The sequence below is a fragment of the Triturus cristatus genome, chromosome 1_1 (assembly GCF_964204655.1).
Source record: "Triturus cristatus chromosome 1_1, aTriCri1.1, whole genome shotgun sequence".
NCBI lineage: Eukaryota > Metazoa > Chordata > Amphibia > Caudata > Salamandridae > Triturus > Triturus cristatus.
In genome coordinates, this window is record NC_140579.1 from 1012749782 (window position 1) to 1012767320 (window position 17539).

Genomic DNA, 17539 nt, shown 5'->3' on the forward strand with positions numbered 1-17539 from the left:
TCTCTTGATGATACATTGTAATTTTTATTTGAGTACGAGATGCTGATCAATTGTGACTTTCAATAATCTTTATTTCACAAACACAAGAAGTCACATTTTAAGTCACTTGCCTGCGGTTAGGAAATCGGCTGATTTCCTTTTGACAACTCACGGGCTGCTCACTTATTTCACCACGTATATATTTTTGTTTCGTAGTAATTGTATTATAGCCAAATCATTTTTGAATTGAATAAAGCATATAATCCAATTCTTGATTGGAAAATTGTGATACTATACCTATCCTTAATTGAATGGGACCTTGTTTCTTATAAATATAAGGCGCTGCATACGGTGGCAAGGTCTCCCAGCGTCTCCCCTGCACCCGAATGAACCACAGGCTCCAAGGAGGGGGGGGGGGTTGGCGGGATGGGTTGCAGCGCTCCTGGGGGAGGGTGTGGACAGGGGGGGGGAACTCAACTACCCTGGCCGGGCACTGCCTCCACCGCTTGCGGGGTGGTGCCACACTGGGGCTGAGGGACACACTGGCCACGAGAGACTCCTTCTCTGACAGTTGGCCAGGAGAGCTAAGAGGAGTGGTTTTTGAGGAAGTGGGTCTTGAGGACTGCGGACTCCCACTGTGGCTGCGTGCCTGCCGTTTGCCCCCAAACCCAGTGGGTGTGCCTACTTCCCCCTGTGTGTTCATGACTGGAGGAGTGTGGTTGGCCTTCCCTGGTGGTGTGCTGCCTGTCTCTGGTGGGGTGCGTGCATGGGGACGTCTGGGTGTGCGTGGGACAGGCACGGGAGTGGGAAGTGTGGATGGTGCAGGGGTAGGGGGGGGGCGGAGCGCTGCTGGAGATCCAATGCTGCAGTCAGTGACGAGTCTATGGACCTCAGCAACATCCGCTGATCAGACATCGCTGCTGACATGCCCTCCAAGTACGACACCATCTGTGTCAGCAGTGTGGTGTGGCCATGGAGGACAGTAAGCATTGATGCCTGACCAACCTGCAACTGCCGCTGAATGTCCACAGACTCGGCATTGACGGCAGCAGGGGAGACAGGGGCAGGGGGTGCGGTGCCTGGCCCGAAGGAGACCTGTTGGCGCCGAGCACGGAGGGAAGGGCCCCGAGCAACTGGGAGGTGGGTGATGGGAATGGAGGGGGCGACGACAGATGGAGTGCTGCTTTCAGCTCTGGGAGCAGCGTCCGCCCCCTCTGGGAGCTCAGCCTCAGACCCGTCAGCGTCATAGTCGGTGGTGGGACTGGACAGGTCCTCAACCGCACTCCCCTCCGCCTCCGTGCCACTCGCTGAGCCAGACTCGCCAGCACTGGTGGCACCGCTGCTGGATCCCTCCTCAAGGTCCGTGCCAGTGTCTCCCTCGGTTTCCCCCGACGATGCTGTGGGCAAGGTGAAGAGACAGGAAAAATCAGACACCTGTATACATATGACACATGATTCAAAACTACATAGGTCACAGTGCATAGCATGAAAGGCAACATGAGTAATATCTACAATACTACGCACATATGTAGGCCCTGCACCACACAGTTGGTTGACCCACCATGCCACTGAGAAACAATGGAGAGCATGACACAACGGCAAAGAACTCGAAATCAAATTAGACAGAGGAGCTAGCCTCTGGGGACAGTCGAGTACTGCATCTGGACCACACACCGTAGCTAAAAAAGGGATGAGCAGGAACCATGTCTTTCTACTTTTGGCACATGCTGCTTAGCAAATACATTAAACCCTGCCCAACATGACTGGGTCACTGCATGTTGAGTGTATGTTCAGACGTTCTTCACACACAGGCAAGACCTGGCAAGGACACATACGGTTTGGACATGTAGGCCTTGCCCGCACAAACCCCCCCCCCCACCTGAGACAATGTGAGTGACACTGAGGAAGTACTTACACCTCTTACTCGGGGATTACTAAAATGACCTTCAATAAATCCTGAATGTACACGAACTAACCCTCGTGCGCCTGTCCACACATATTATTGACAAACAACCATCATCAGATAGTTGTACCAAGACACACAGGCACTGGTCACTGTGAGTATGCACAAGCCAAATTGGGTCACCCTGTACAGTGGACACATGTAGCACACTTTACGTAAATACAAATGAGGCCAGGGTACAATGCCACAGAGCCCGACCTATGCTGAAGACACAGAGAATGTCCACATTGTTGGATGACACACATGATACCTAGGAAAAGGTGCCCCAGGGGACTGTAGTGGCCACACTCCTCCATGGTCCTGGATGGATATGACTGCAACAGAAGCAAACGTCCCTGCACTATGCATATCTCACACTCATGCACATCATGTCTGAGTGCACAACATTGGTCATGCATGCTGTAAGGCAGTACACTTTTCAGACACACTCCCATGTCGGGACTCAGCATCAGTGCCAACTAACATGGACCCCACAATGACTGAACTGGCCAGGGCACAGGCAAGGACCCAACACATGTTACACACCACCCCCACACATGATGCTGCAAGCATTGGGCACTTGGATTAACTGGCAGCCTAGATAACCTTGTGCAAGAGTGACTACACGCAGACCAGGGAACACATGTCAAGGAGGGGAAGGGAGGAAGAACAGCACCGGTTGACTTGGTGGAACAGGATATGTACTGCACATATGAACCCTGGCAGTGTATCCATGCAACTGCGCACTTCCAATAGCTGGTGACACACAACAAACACACATGTACCTACCCCCTTCCTGCTGCTGCTTCTCCGCTAAGCGCCTATCCAAGTCAGGGAAGACCACCGCCAGGACACGCTTCATCTGGTGGGTCAGACGCCGGTGCCCACGGTTTTTATGGCTCTCTGGTGAGTCCCCCAGCAGGACCCGGGCGATCCTCCTGGTCCAGCACTGGATATCCTGCCAGCGTTTCCTCACCTGGGCCAGGCGCTGCCTCCGACCCTCCACCGACCTCACGGCACTGACGGCTTGCTTCCAGATCTCCCCCTTGGCATAGACGCCTACCTGTAAGGGTGACAAAGTGAGACAACATCAATACACCTGCTCCATGTCACAGAGACACACATTTGAACAATTTGGCTGGTTTGAACAGGGCATAGTATGCAGCAAACTCATTGCACCTTTGTCATAGGGACATCATCCTCTGGGGAAGGCCAAATGCACTACGTGGCATTGGAAGTACACAGGTGGAATGAGGGGTGCAACACAATCACTGATCCCGGCTCACACTGTGCATCACAAGCTACACCACGATTATGTACAGCACCTAAAAGCAGTCACATGCCCCAGGCCACTGACCAACCTCAGCAGGGTACATAGACACACACAGGCACAGGACAATCACCTGCCATTGGCAACTGCGGGTACAAACATCACTCTGCACATGTGCCACTAGACTGGGGGGTGTCACAGGTGTGGGGCAGGCTCAGCACGTCAGACACACAGCACTGCTCCCTGCTCACATCAGATGGGTAGGGTATATGCATCCCTCATGCAGCTGGGGTGCAAGACTTCACATAGACACTCACCCACATGACACGGGACTTACACACACACCAATGTCCAGGGGACGAACACATCATTTGGACACTCTCACCACAGGTACACTCAACTCACACACATCTGTGGGTACAGTTACCTGTCACACTGGGGGGAACACAGAATCACATCAGGACTGTAGGAACAACATTCCCAAGAGGATTAGCCAGGCTGAATGTGGCATGCACCATGCAGTGATTGTCACAGTAAGCACCATGCAAGTGAGGAGTGCAGACATGCACTATAGCATGCTCTGCATGGGAGACATGAGGCATCCCCCCCCCCGGGACCCACTCTAAAGAACATTGCATGTCTGTCACACCTGGACACAATTCCAGAAGTGACAGTCACAAAAAAGGGGCACAGTCTGAGCTAATGGAGTCAGCACTCACCTGCTCCCCTGGTCTCCCATACAGGCAAGGGTACTGTGGGAGGATCACGTCCAGCAGGGCCTGGTTCTCCTCCTGGGTGAATGGCTGGGCCCTCTCCACAGACCTGGACATGGTGCCAGAGGAATCACGAGCAGCAGCAGTGGTGTGGAATGAAAGGTTGTGCAGGCAAGTGCTCTCTAATGGGGCCTGGCTGTCTTATATTTGCCTTGCTGGCCTGTTTCATTTACAGGAGTACAGAGTGATTGGTCAATCTCATTTCCAATCCCTTTAAACCTACCCCAGTGGGTGCCTTTGCATGTTTTAAAAAATGAGCATGATGTCAAGTCAACAACCACTTTGCAACTTTGTATATTGTCTCCAACCGACTTCTGCTGGCCACCTGATGAAAAAATTTGAACTTGAAACTGGGTCTCCATGGCAACCAGCATGCATTTAGGCCCTTATAATTGTCCCTCATGTGTCCCCCATGTAATTTCACTATACACACACACGTACGGAGCGTTCCACGCCCCTAGGGCACCACTATTCCAGTGATACGGTCCGTACACGCGTGTGTAGGGTCCGTATCACTATGGTAGTGTTGCCGTAGGCGTACGCCATGGTGATACGGTCCGTACACGCGTGTGTAGGGTCCGTATCACTATGGTAGTGTTGCCGTAGGCGTACGCCATGGTGATACGGTCCCTACATGCGTGAGTAGGGTCCGTATCACTATGGTAGTGTTGCCGTACGCGTACGCCATGGTGATACGGACCTTACACACGCGTGTACGGACCGTATCATCATGGTGTACGCCTACGGCAACACTACCATAGTGGTACGGACCCTACAAACGCGTGTACGGACCGCATCCCTATGGCGTACGCCTACGGCGAAACAACCATGGTGGTACGGACCCTACACACGCGTGTACGGACCGTATCACCATGGCGTACGCCTACGGCAACATTACCATAGTGATAAGGACCCTACACACGCCCTCAGAGCGTGTGTACGGTTTGTTTCACACCTTACACTGGTGACAGGCGGCACACAGAAAGGAATTGGGCTGTCATACTTGGCCAAGGCTGGACATCAAGTCATTGTCAGTGCAGTCCTACATGTATCGTGCCTAGGTGTGTCAGGCTGTGATGTGGCACAAATCTCCTCATGTTTGAACCCAGTAGATGTGTGATGAGCTGTGTACACATGTCATGTGTCAAGCTGCACTATGTGCCACACATCCCCTTCACACCTTTGACATGTGTGCATGTAGTACAGACTTGTTGAGCACTGCGTCACTGGCATGGCACAGTAGCCAAAACACCCGCAACTGTCCCCTGATGCCAGGTACACGGATAATGACACCTGACATGTGACTACCGGCGTTGCACGATGTGAGTATGTCATGTGTGTGTCATGTGTTCCCATAAGCTTGCTGTTGGTGTTCCGTCAAATGCATCTGCAGTTGCTGCATCCAACATGTGCATGTGTGTGGATGGGCATGGCACACTATTATGCACACCAGGACACATGTGGAATCAGACGTAACGTGTGTATGTATGCATCGAACATGGACTTGCGAGACAAGCACATATCTGCGTAGTATCAATGTATGTGTGATCAGTTTTGACATGTACCCCTTCATGGCAAGGTGTGTGGTCTGTCCTTTTTTCAGGGACATGTGACCTGTGCCTCTAGTGTTCCGCAACCTGTCTGTATGATAAACATCCTTCTTCTGCACACATGTGGATGTCTGTCACTCCTGTAATGCGTCTGCCTGTTCACTTACACTGGCCCACAGCTAGTTTCATGCCATGTCATGTTGAGCTTGTGAATCCACGTTTGTAGATGGCTCTTGGTAGGAGTGTCACCTGCCTGGCATACGTGTCCAGGATATATTGCACAGACTTGACTCTGCATGTAGCATATGTGTATTGGCTGTTCAACATGTGCTCAGTACATTGACAGTGGTGTTGTACTGTACTCACTCTTCGTTGTCCCTTCCTAATTACTGCAGGGCTCCGCCTCTCCCCCGACCAATCCCAGACTTGGCTGCCCTGAGGGAACGTGACTGTATACGCCGCTACCGCTTCACCCAACGGTTGATTCTGAACTTGACAGCAAGGCTGGCACCACACCTCCAACCGCTACACAGGTATCCTACTGCACTGACACCCAAGATGAAGGTGATGGCAGCCCTACATTTCTTTGCCACGGGTACGTTCCAACATACCATTGCTCATGTTGGTGGCATGTCCCAGACCACGTTCAACCGTGTCCTGCATGATTTTTTAGAGGCCATGTTGGTTCACCTGGATGAGTTTATTCATTTCGCAACTCCTGAGCAGTTGACAGGTGTCAAGGGTGACTTCTATGCCCTGGGAGGGATGCCCCATGTCATTGGGTCTATTGATGGGACACATGTGGCTTTGGTACCACCACAGGCACAGGAGGTAGCCTATAGGAACAGGAAACATTACCACTCCATTAATGCCCTTGTGGTGTGTCTTGCTAACATGGTGATTTCCCATGTCTGTGCTCGTTTTCCAGGATCAGCACACGATGCCTACATCATGAGGCGTAGCAGGGTGCCTGAAATGATGCTGCAGCTGCGCAACGAACGAGCATGTCTTGTTGGTGGGTATACTCTGTTAGTCCTGTATTTAGCGTCATCTTTCTGTCTTACTGCTTCTCCTGACCTATACATATGACACATGATTCAAAACTACATAGGTCACAGTGCATAGCATGAAAGGCAACATGAGTAATATCTACAATACTACGCACATATGTAGGCCCTGCACCACACAGTTGGTTGACCCACCATGCCACTGAGAAACAATGGAGAGCATGACACAACGGCAAAGAACTCGAAATCAAATTAGACAGAGGAACTAGCCTCTGGGGACAGTCGAGTACTGCATCTGGACCACACACCGTAGCTAAAAAAGGGATGAGCAGGAACCATGTCTTTCTACTTTTGGCACATGCTGCTTAGCAAATACATTAAACCCTGCCCAACATGACTGGGTCACTGCATGTTGAGTGTATGTTCAGACGTTCTTCACACACAGGCCAGACCTGGCAAGGACACATACTGTTTGGACATGTGGGCCTTGCCCGCACAATTCCCCCCCCCCCACCTGAGACAATGTGAGTGACACAGAGGAAGTACTTACACCTCTTACTCGGGGATTACTAAAATGACCTTCAATAAATCCTGAATGTACACGAACTAACCCTCGTGCGCCTGTCCACACATATTATTGACAAACAACCATCATCAGATAGTTGTACCAAGACACACAGGCACTGGTCACTGTGAGTATGCACACGCCAAATTGGGTCACCCTGTACAGTGGACACATGTAGCACACTTTACGTAAATACAAATGAGGCCAGGGTACAATGCCACAGAGCCCGACCTATGCTGAAGACACAGAGAATGTCCACATTGTTGGATGACACACATGATACCTAGGAAAAGGTGCCCCAGGGGACTGTAGTGGCCACACTCCTCCATGGTCCTGGATGGATATGACTGCAACAGAAGCAAACGTCCCTGCACTATGCATATCTCACACTCATGCACATCATGTCTGAGTGCACAACATTGGTCATGCATGCTGTAAGGCAGTACACTTTTCAGACACACTCCCATGTCGGGACTCAGCATCAGTGCCAACTAACATGGACCCCACAATGACTGAACTGGCCAGGGCACAGGCAAGGACCCAACACATGTTACACACCACCCCCACACATGATGCTGCAAGCATTGGGCACTTGGATTAACTGGCAGCCTAGATAACCTTGTGCAAGAGTGACTACACACAGACCAGGGAACACATGTCAAGGAGGGGAAGGGAGGAAGAACAGCACCGGTTGACTTGGTGGAACAGGATATGTACTGCACATATGAACCCTGGCAGTGTATCCATGCAACTGCGTACTTCCAATAGCTGGTGACACACAACAAACACACATGTACCTACCCCCTTCCTGCTGCTGCTTCTCCGCTAAGCGCCTATCCAAGTCAGGGAAGACCACCGCCAGGACACGCTTCATCTGGTGGGTCAGACGCCGGTGCCCACGGTTTTTATGGCTCTCTGGTGAGTCCCCCAGCAGGACCCGGCCGATCCTCCTGGTCCAGCACCGGATATCCTGCCAGCGTTTCCTCACCTGGGCCAGGCGCCGCCTCCGACCCTCCACCGACCTCACGGCACTGACGGCTTGCTTCCAGATCTCCCCCTTGGCATAGATGCCTACCTGTAAGGGTGACAAAGTGAGACAACATCAATACACCTGCTCCATGTCACAGAGACACACATTTGAACAATTTGGCTGGTTTGAACAGGGCATAGTATGCAGCAAACTCATCGCACCTTTGTCATAGGGACATCATCCTCTGGGGAAGGCCAAATGCACTACGTGGCATTGGAAGTACACAGGTGGAATGAGGGGTGCAACACAATCACTGATCCCGGCTCACACTGTGCATCACAAGCTACACCACGATTATGTACAGCACCTAAAAGCAGTCACATGCCCCAGGCCACTGACCAACCTCAGCAGGGTACGTAGACACACACAGGCACAGGACAATCACCTGCCATTGGCAACTGCGGGTACAAACATCACTCTGCACATGTGCCACTAGACTGGGGGGTGTCACAGGTGTGGGGCAGGCTCAGCACGTCAGACACACAGCACTGCTCCCTGCTCACATCAGATGGGTAGGGTATATGCATCCCTCATGCAGCTGGGGTGCAAGACTTCACATAGACACTCACCCACATGACACGGGACTTACACACACACCAATGTCCAGGGGACGAACACATCATTTGGACACTCTCACCACAGGTACACTCAACTCACACACATCTGTGGGTACAGTTACCTGTCACACTGGGGGGAACACAGAATCACATCAGGACTGTAGGAACAACATTCCCAAGAGGATTAGCCAGGCTGAATGTGGCATGCACCATGCAGTGATTGTCACAGTAAGCACCATGCAAGTGAGGAGTGCAGACATGCACTACAGCATGCTCTGCATGGGAGACATGAGGCATCCCCCCCCCCCCCCGGGACCCACTCTAAAGAACATTGCATGTCTGTCACACCTGGACACAATTCCAGAAGTGACAGTCACAAAAAAGGGGCACAGTCTGAGCTAATGGAGTCAGCACCCACCTGCTCCCCTGGTCTCCCATACAGGCAAGGGTACTGTGGGAGGATCACGTCCAGCAGGGCCTGGTTCTCCTCCTGGGTGAATGGCTGGGCCCTCTCCACAGACCTGGACATGGTGCCAGAGGAATCACGAGCAGCAGCAGTGGTGTGGAATGAAAGGTTGTGCAGGCAGGGGCTCTCTAATGGGGCCTGGCTGCCTTATATTTGCCTTGCTGGCCTGTTTCATTTACAGGAGTACAGAGTGATTGGTCAATCTCATTTCCAATCCCTTTAAACCTACCCCAGTGGGTGCCTTTGCATGTTATAAAAAATGAGCATGATGTCAAGTCAACAACCACTTTGCAACTTTGTATATTGTCTCCAACCGACTTCTGCTGGCCACCTGATGAAAAAATTTGAACTTGAAACTGGGTCTCCATGGCAACCAGCATGCATTTAGGCCCTTATAATTGTCCCTCATGTGTCCCCCATGTAATTTCACTATACACACACACGTACAGAGCGTTCCACGCCCCTAGGGCACCACTATTCCAGTGATATGGTCCGTACACGCGTGTGTAGGGTCCGTATCACTATGGTAGTGTTGCCGTAGGCGTACGCCATGGTGATACGGTCCGTACACGCGTGTGTAAGGTCCGTATCACTATGATAGTGTTGCCGTAGGCGTACGCCATGGTGATACGGTCCCTACATGCGTGAGTAGGGTCCGTATCACTATGGTAGTGTTGCCGTACGCGTACGCCATGGTGATACGACCTTACACACGCGTGTACGGACCGTATCACCATGGTGTACGCCTACGGCAACACTACCATAGTGGTACGGACCCTACAAACGCGTGTACGGACCGCATCCCTATGGCGTACGCCTACGGCGAAACAACCATGGTGGTACGGACCCTACACACGCGTGTACGGACCGTATCACCATGGCGTACGCCTACGGCAACACTACCATAGTGATAAGGACCCTACACACGCCCTCAGAGCGTGTGTACGGTTTGTTTCACACCTTACACTGGTGACAGGCGGCACACAGAAAGGAATTGGGCTGTCATACTTGGCCAAGGCTGGACATCAAGTCATTGTCAGTGCAGTCCTACATGTATCGTGCCTAGGTGTGTCAGGCTGTGATGTGGCACAAATCTCCTCATGTTTGAACCCAGTAGATGTGTGATGAGCTGTGTACACATGTCATGTGTCAAGCTGCACTATGTGCCACACATCCCCTTCACACCTTTGACATGTGTGCATGTAGTACAGACTTGTTGAGCACTGCGTCACTGGCATGGCACAGTAGCCAAAACACCCGCAACTGTCCCCTGATGCCAGGTACACGGATAATGACACCTGACATGTGACTACCGGCATTGCACGATGTGAGTATGTCATGTGTGTGTCATGTGTTCCCATAAGCTTGCTGTTGGTGTTCCGTCAAATGCATCTGCAGTTGCTGCATCCAACATGTGCATGTGTGTGGATGGGCATGGCACACTATTATGCACACCAGGACACATGTGGAATCAGACGTAACGTGTGTATGTATGCACCGAACATGGACTTGCGAGACAAGCACATATCTGCGTAGTATCAATGTATGTGTGATCAGTTTTGACATGTACCCCTTCATGGCAAGGTGTGTGGTCTGTCCTTTTTTCAGGGACATGTGACCTGTGCCTCTAGTGTTCCGCAACCTGTCTGTATGATAAACATCCTTCTTCTGCACACATGTGGATGTCTGTCACTCCTGTAATGCGTCTGCCTGTTCACTTACACTGGCCCACAGCTAGTTTCATGCCATGTCATGTTGAGCTTGTGAATCCACGTTTGTAGATGGCTCTTGGTAGGAGTGTCACCTGCCTGGCATACGTGTCCAGGATATATTGCACAGACCTGACTCTGCATGTAGCATATGTGTATTGGCTGTTCAACATGTGCTCAGTACATTGACAGTGGTGTTGCACTGTACTCACTCTTCGTTGTCCCTTCCTAATTACTGCAGGGCTCCGCCTCTCCCCCGACCAATCCCAGACTTGGCTGCCCTGAGGGAACGTGACTGTATACGCCGCTACCGCTTCACCCAACGGTTGATTCTGAACTTGACAGCAAGGCTGGCACCACACCTCCAACCGCTACACAGGTATCCTACTGCACTGACACCCAAGATGAAGGTGATGGCAGCCCTACATTTCTTTGCCACGGGTACGTTCCAACATACCATTGCTCATGTTGGTGGCATGTCCCAGACCACGTTCAACCGTGTCCTGCATGATTTTTTAGAGGCCATGTTGGTTCACCTGGATGAGTTTATTCATTTCGCAACTCCTGAGCAGTTGACAGGTGTCAAGGGTGACTTCTATGCCCTGGGAGGGATGCCCCATGTCATTGGGTCTATTGATGGGACACATGTGGCTTTGGTACCACCACAGGCACAGGAGGTAGCCTATAGGAACAGGAAACATTACCACTCCATTAATGCCCTTGTGGTGTGTCTTGCTAACATGGTGATTTCCCATGTCTGTGCTCGTTTTCCAGGATCAGCACACGATGCCTACATCATGAGGCGTAGCAGGGTGCCTGAAATGATGCTGCAGCTGCGCAACGAACGAGCATGTCTTGTTGGTGGGTATACTCTGTTAGTCCTGTATTTAGCGTCATCTTTCTGTCTTACTGCTTCTCCTGACCTATACATATGACACATGATTCAAAACTACATAGGTCACAGTGCATAGCATGAAAGGCAACATGAGTAATATCTACAATACTACGCACATATGTAGGCCCTGCACCACACAGTTGGTTGACCCACCATGCCACTGAGAAACAATGGAGAGCATGACACAACGGCAAAGAACTCGAAATCAAATTAGACAGAGGAGCTAGCCTCTGGGGACAGTCGAGTACTGCATCTGGACCACACACCGTAGCTAAAAAAGGGATGAGCAGGAACCATGTCTTTCTACTTTTGGCACATGCTGCTTAGCAAATACATTAAACCCTGCCCAACATGACTGGGTCACTGCATGTTGAGTGTATGTTCAGACGTTCTTCACACACAGGCCAGACCTGGCAAGGACACATACGGTTTGGACATGTAGGCCTTGCCCGCACAAACCCCCCCCCCCACCTGAGACAATGTGAGTGACACAGAGGAAGTACTTACACCTCTTACTCGGGGATTACTAAAATGACCTTCAATAAATCCTGAATGTACACGAACTAACCCTCGTGCGCCTGTCCACACATATTATTGACAAACAACCATCATCAGATAGTTGTACCAAGACACACAGGCACTGGTCACTGTGAGTATGCACAAGCCAAATTGGGTCACCCTGTACAGTGGACACATGTAGCACACTTTACGTAAATACAAATGAGGCCAGGGTACAATGCCACAGAGCCCGACCTATGCTGAAGACACAGAGAATGTCCACATTGTTGGATGACACACATGATACCTAGGAAAAGGTGCCCCAGGGGACTGTAGTGGCCACACTCCTCCATGGTCCTGGATGGATATGACTGCAACAGAAGCAAACGTCCCTGCACTATGCATATCTCACACTCATGCACATCATGTCTGAGTGCACAACATTGGTCATGCATGCTGTAAGGCAGTACACTTTTCAGACACACTCCCATGTCGGGACTCAGCATCAGTGCCAACTAACATGGACCCCACAATGACTGAACTGGCCAGGGCACAGGCAAGGACCCAACACATGTTACACACCACCCCCACACATGATGCTGCAAGCATTGGGCACTTGGATTAACTGGCAGCCTAGATAACCTTGTGCAAGAGTGACTACACACAGACCAGGGAACACATGTCAAGGAGGGGAAGGGAGGAAGAACAGCACCGGTTGACTTGGTGGAACAGGATATGTACTGCACATATGAACCCTGGCAGTGTATCCATGCAACTGCGTACTTCCAATAGCTGGTGACACACAACAAACACACATGTACCTACCCCCTTCCTGCTGCTGCTTCTCCGCTAAGCGCCTATCCAAGTCAGGGAAGACCACCGCCAGGACACGCTTCATCTGGTGGGTCAGACGCCGGTGCCCACGGTTTTTATGGCTCTCTGGTGAGTCCCCCAGCAGGACCCGGCCGATCCTCCTGGTCCAGCACCGGATATCCTGCCAGCGTTTCCTCACCTGGGCCAGGCGCCGCCTCCGACCCTCCACCGACCTCACGGCACTGACGGCTTGCTTCCAGATCTCCCCCTTGGCATAGATGCCTACCTGTAAGGGTGACAAAGTGAGACAACATCAATACACCTGCTCCATGTCACAGAGACACACATTTGAACAATTTGGCTGGTTTGAACAGGGCATAGTATGCAGCAAACTCATCGCACCTTTGCCATAGGGACATCATCCTCTGGGGAAGGCCAAATGCACTACGTGGCATTGGAAGTACACAGGTGGAATGAGGGGTGCAACACAATCACTGATCCCGGCTCACACTGTGCATCACAAGCTACACCACGATTATGTACAGCACCTAAAAGCAGTCACATGCCCCAGGCCACTGACCAACCTCAGCAGGGTACATAGACACACACAGGCACAGGACAATCACCTGCCATTGGCAACTGCGGGTACAAACATCACTCTGCACATGTGCCACTAGACTGGGGGGTGTCACAGGTGTGGGGCTGTCAAGAATTCCTGTCATACAAGGGAAACACGCCCTTATGTAAACAGGAGAGCTGTTACATAACTCAAGGAAAACACGCCCTTATGTAAACAGGAGAGCTGTTACATAACTCAAGGGAAACACGCCCTTATGTAAACAGGAGAGCTGTTACATAACTCAAGGAAACACGCCCTTATGTAAACAGGAGAGCTGTTACATAACTCAAGGAAAACACGCCCTATAAAGGGAGGAACCGGGAGGTACAACGCTGTCGGATATTGTGTTCACACCGACGTACCTGCTTCGTGAAGAGCAGTGTTCCGGAGTGGTGCTCCAGTAAGGCAAGAACGGAGGTAGGTCGAGTCGTTACTCCCTGGGCCGTGTCTTGCCCCATCGTCACCTGTGAAGGACCTGGAAGCTCTACCGGTCAACCATTGAGCTTCGCTTTTTGACTCGGCTGAGTCCAAGCGCAGTGGCGCTTTTGCTGGTTGGAGTCGTAACTCTCAGCCTGACCAGAGACACAGGGACTGCCAGCTGTAACGCACACCAGGAGGTGTTTGCCGCGTTACAGACTCGGAAGTCCACAGGATCGATCGAGCGGCTGCTCTCGGTTCAGTCTTCTTGCTTGTGATTGGGGTATAGGTGACGCATCACCAGGAGGGGACTCCGCGTCCCGGTGCAGTCTGAGGAAGAGGTTGAGCGGCTGCTCCCTTCAGGTAGAGACCCCGGCTGGGTGTTTCCCTGACTCCTCGATTCTCCCCAACACTCTTCGTGCCCCTCACAGCCTACCGATTGGCATTGTCGGCCATTTCATTTCTGCCCTCTGTTGGCATACGCCGGGACCGGCGTATATGCAGAGGACGGTTAGGACCATCCATGCTGTGGGCTGGTAACGTACTTAGCCTGGAGGATTCCAGTGACCATAACTTTTGTTTATTCTTTGTATTATATTTGCCTTCATTAAAACAACTAACCCTTCACTAGTGGTTGCGTCCTCATTGTCGTGTCTGTTAAACGATCCTGAGACGTTCAGGGCGTTACAGGGGCAGGCTCAGCACGTCAGACACACAGCACTGCTCCCTGCTCACATCAGATGGGTAGGGTATATGCATCCCTCATGCAGCTGGGGTGCAAGACTTCACATAGACACTCACCCACATGACAGGGAACTTACACACACACCAATGTCCAGGGGACGAACACATCATTTGGACACTCTCACCACAGGTACACTCAACTCACACACATCTGTGGGTACAGTTACCTGTCACACTGGGGGGAACACAGAATCACATCAGGACTGTAGGAACAACATTCCCAAGAGGATTAGCCAGGCTGAATGTGGCATGCACCATGCAGTGATTGTCACAGTAAGCACCATGCAAGTGAGGAGTGCAGACATGCACTATAGCATGCTCTGCATGGGAGACATGAGGCATCCCCCCCCCCCGGGACCCACTCTAAAGAACATTGCATGTCTGTCACACCTGGACACAATTCCAGAAGTGACAGTCACAAAAAAGGGGCACAGTCTGAGCTAATGGAGTCAGCACTCACCTGCTCCCCTGGTCTCCCATACAGGCAAGGGTACTGTGGGAGGATCACGTCCAGCAGGGCCTGGTTCTCCTCCTGGGTGAATGGCTGGGCCCTCTCCACAGACCTGGACATGGTGCCAGAGGAATCACGAGCAGCAGCAGTGGTGTGGAATGAAAGGTTGTGCAGGCAAGTGCTCTCTAATGAGGCCTGGCTGCCTTATATTTGCCTTGCTGGCCTGTTTCATTTACAGGAGTACAGAGTGATTGGTCAATCTCATTTCCAATCCCTTTAAACCTACCCCAGTGGGTGCCTTTGCATGTTATAAAAAATGAGCATGATGTCAAGTCAACAACCACTTTGCAACTTTGTATATTGTCTCCAACCGACTTCTGCTGGCCACCTGATGAAAAAATTTGAACTTGAAACTGGGTCTCCATGGCAACCAGCATGCATTTAGGCCCTTATAATTGTCCCTCATGTGTCCCCCATGTAATTTCACTATACACACACACGTACGGAGCGTTCCACGCCCCTAGGGCACCACTATTCCAGTGATACGGTCCGTACACGCGTGTGTAGGGTCCGTATCACTATGGTAGTGTTGCCGTAGGCGTACGCCATGGTGATACGGTCCGTACACGCGTGTGTAGGGTCCGTATCACTATGGTAGTGTTGCCGTAGGCGTACGCCATGGTGATACGGTCCCTACATGCGTGAGTAGGGTCCGTATCACTATGGTAGTGTTGCCGTACGCGTACGCCATGGTGATACGGACCTTACACACGCGTGTACGGACCGTATCATCATGGTGTACGCCTACGGCAACACTACCATAGTGGTACGGACCCTACAAACGCGTGTACGGACCGCATCCCTATGGCGTACGCCTACGGCGAAACAACCATGGTGGTACGGACCCTACACACGCGTGTACGGACCGTATCACCATGGCGTACGCCTACGGCAACACTACCATAGTGATAAGGACCCTACACACGCCCTCAGAGCGTGTGTACGGTTTGTTTCACACCTTACACTGGTGACAGGCGGCACACAGAAAGGAATTGGGCTGTCATACTTGGCCAAGGCTGGACATCAAGTCATTGTCAGTGCAGTCCTACATGTATCGTGCCTAGGTGTGTCAGGCTGTGATGTGGCACAAATCTCCTCATGTTTGAACCCAGTAGATGTGTGATGAGCTGTGTACACATGTCATGTGTCAAGCTGCACTATGTGCCACACATCCCCTTCACACCTTTGACATGTGTGCATGTAGTACAGACTTGTTGAGCACTGCGTCACTGGCATGGCACAGTAGCCAAAACACCCGCAACTGTCCCCTGATGCCAGGTACACGGATAATGACACCTGACATGTGACTACCGGCGTTGCACGATGTGAGTATGTCATGTGTGTGTCATGTGTTCCCATAAGCTTGCTGTTGGTGTTCCGTCAAATGCATCTGCAGTTGCTGCATCCAACATGTGCATGTGTGTGGATGGGCATGGCACACTATTATGCACACCAGGACACATGTGGAATCAGACGTAACGTGTGTATGTATGCATCGAACATGGACTTGCGAGACAAGCACATATCTGCGTAGTATCAATGTATGTGTGATCAGTTTTGACATGTACCCCTTCATGGGAAGGTGTGTGGTCTGTCCTTTTTTCAGGGACATGTGACCTGTGCCTCTAGTGTTCCGCAACCTGTCTGTATGATAAACATCCTTCTTCTGCACACATGTGGATGTCTGTCACTCCTGCAATGCGTCTGCCTGTTCACTTACACTGACCCACAGCTAGTTTCATGCCATGTCATGTTGAGCTTGTGAATCCACGTTTGTAGATGGCTCTTGGTAGGAGTGTCACCTGCCTGGCATACGTGTCCAGGATATATTGCACAGACCTGACTCTGCATGTAGCATATGTGTATTGGCTGTTCAACATGTGCTCAGTACATTGACAGTGGTGTTGTACTGTACTCACTCTTCGTTGTCCCTTCCTAATTACTGCAGGGCTCCGCCTCTCCCCCGACCAATCCCAGACTTGGCTGCCCTGAGGGAACGTGACTGTATACGCCGCTACCGCTTCACCCAACGGTTGATTCTGAACTTGACAGCAAGGCTGGCACCACACCTCCAACCGCTACACAGGTATCCTACTGCACTGACACCCAAGATGAAGGTGATGGCAGCCCTACATTTCTTTGCCACGGGTACGTTCCAACATACCATTGCTCATGTTGGTGGCATGTCCCAGAC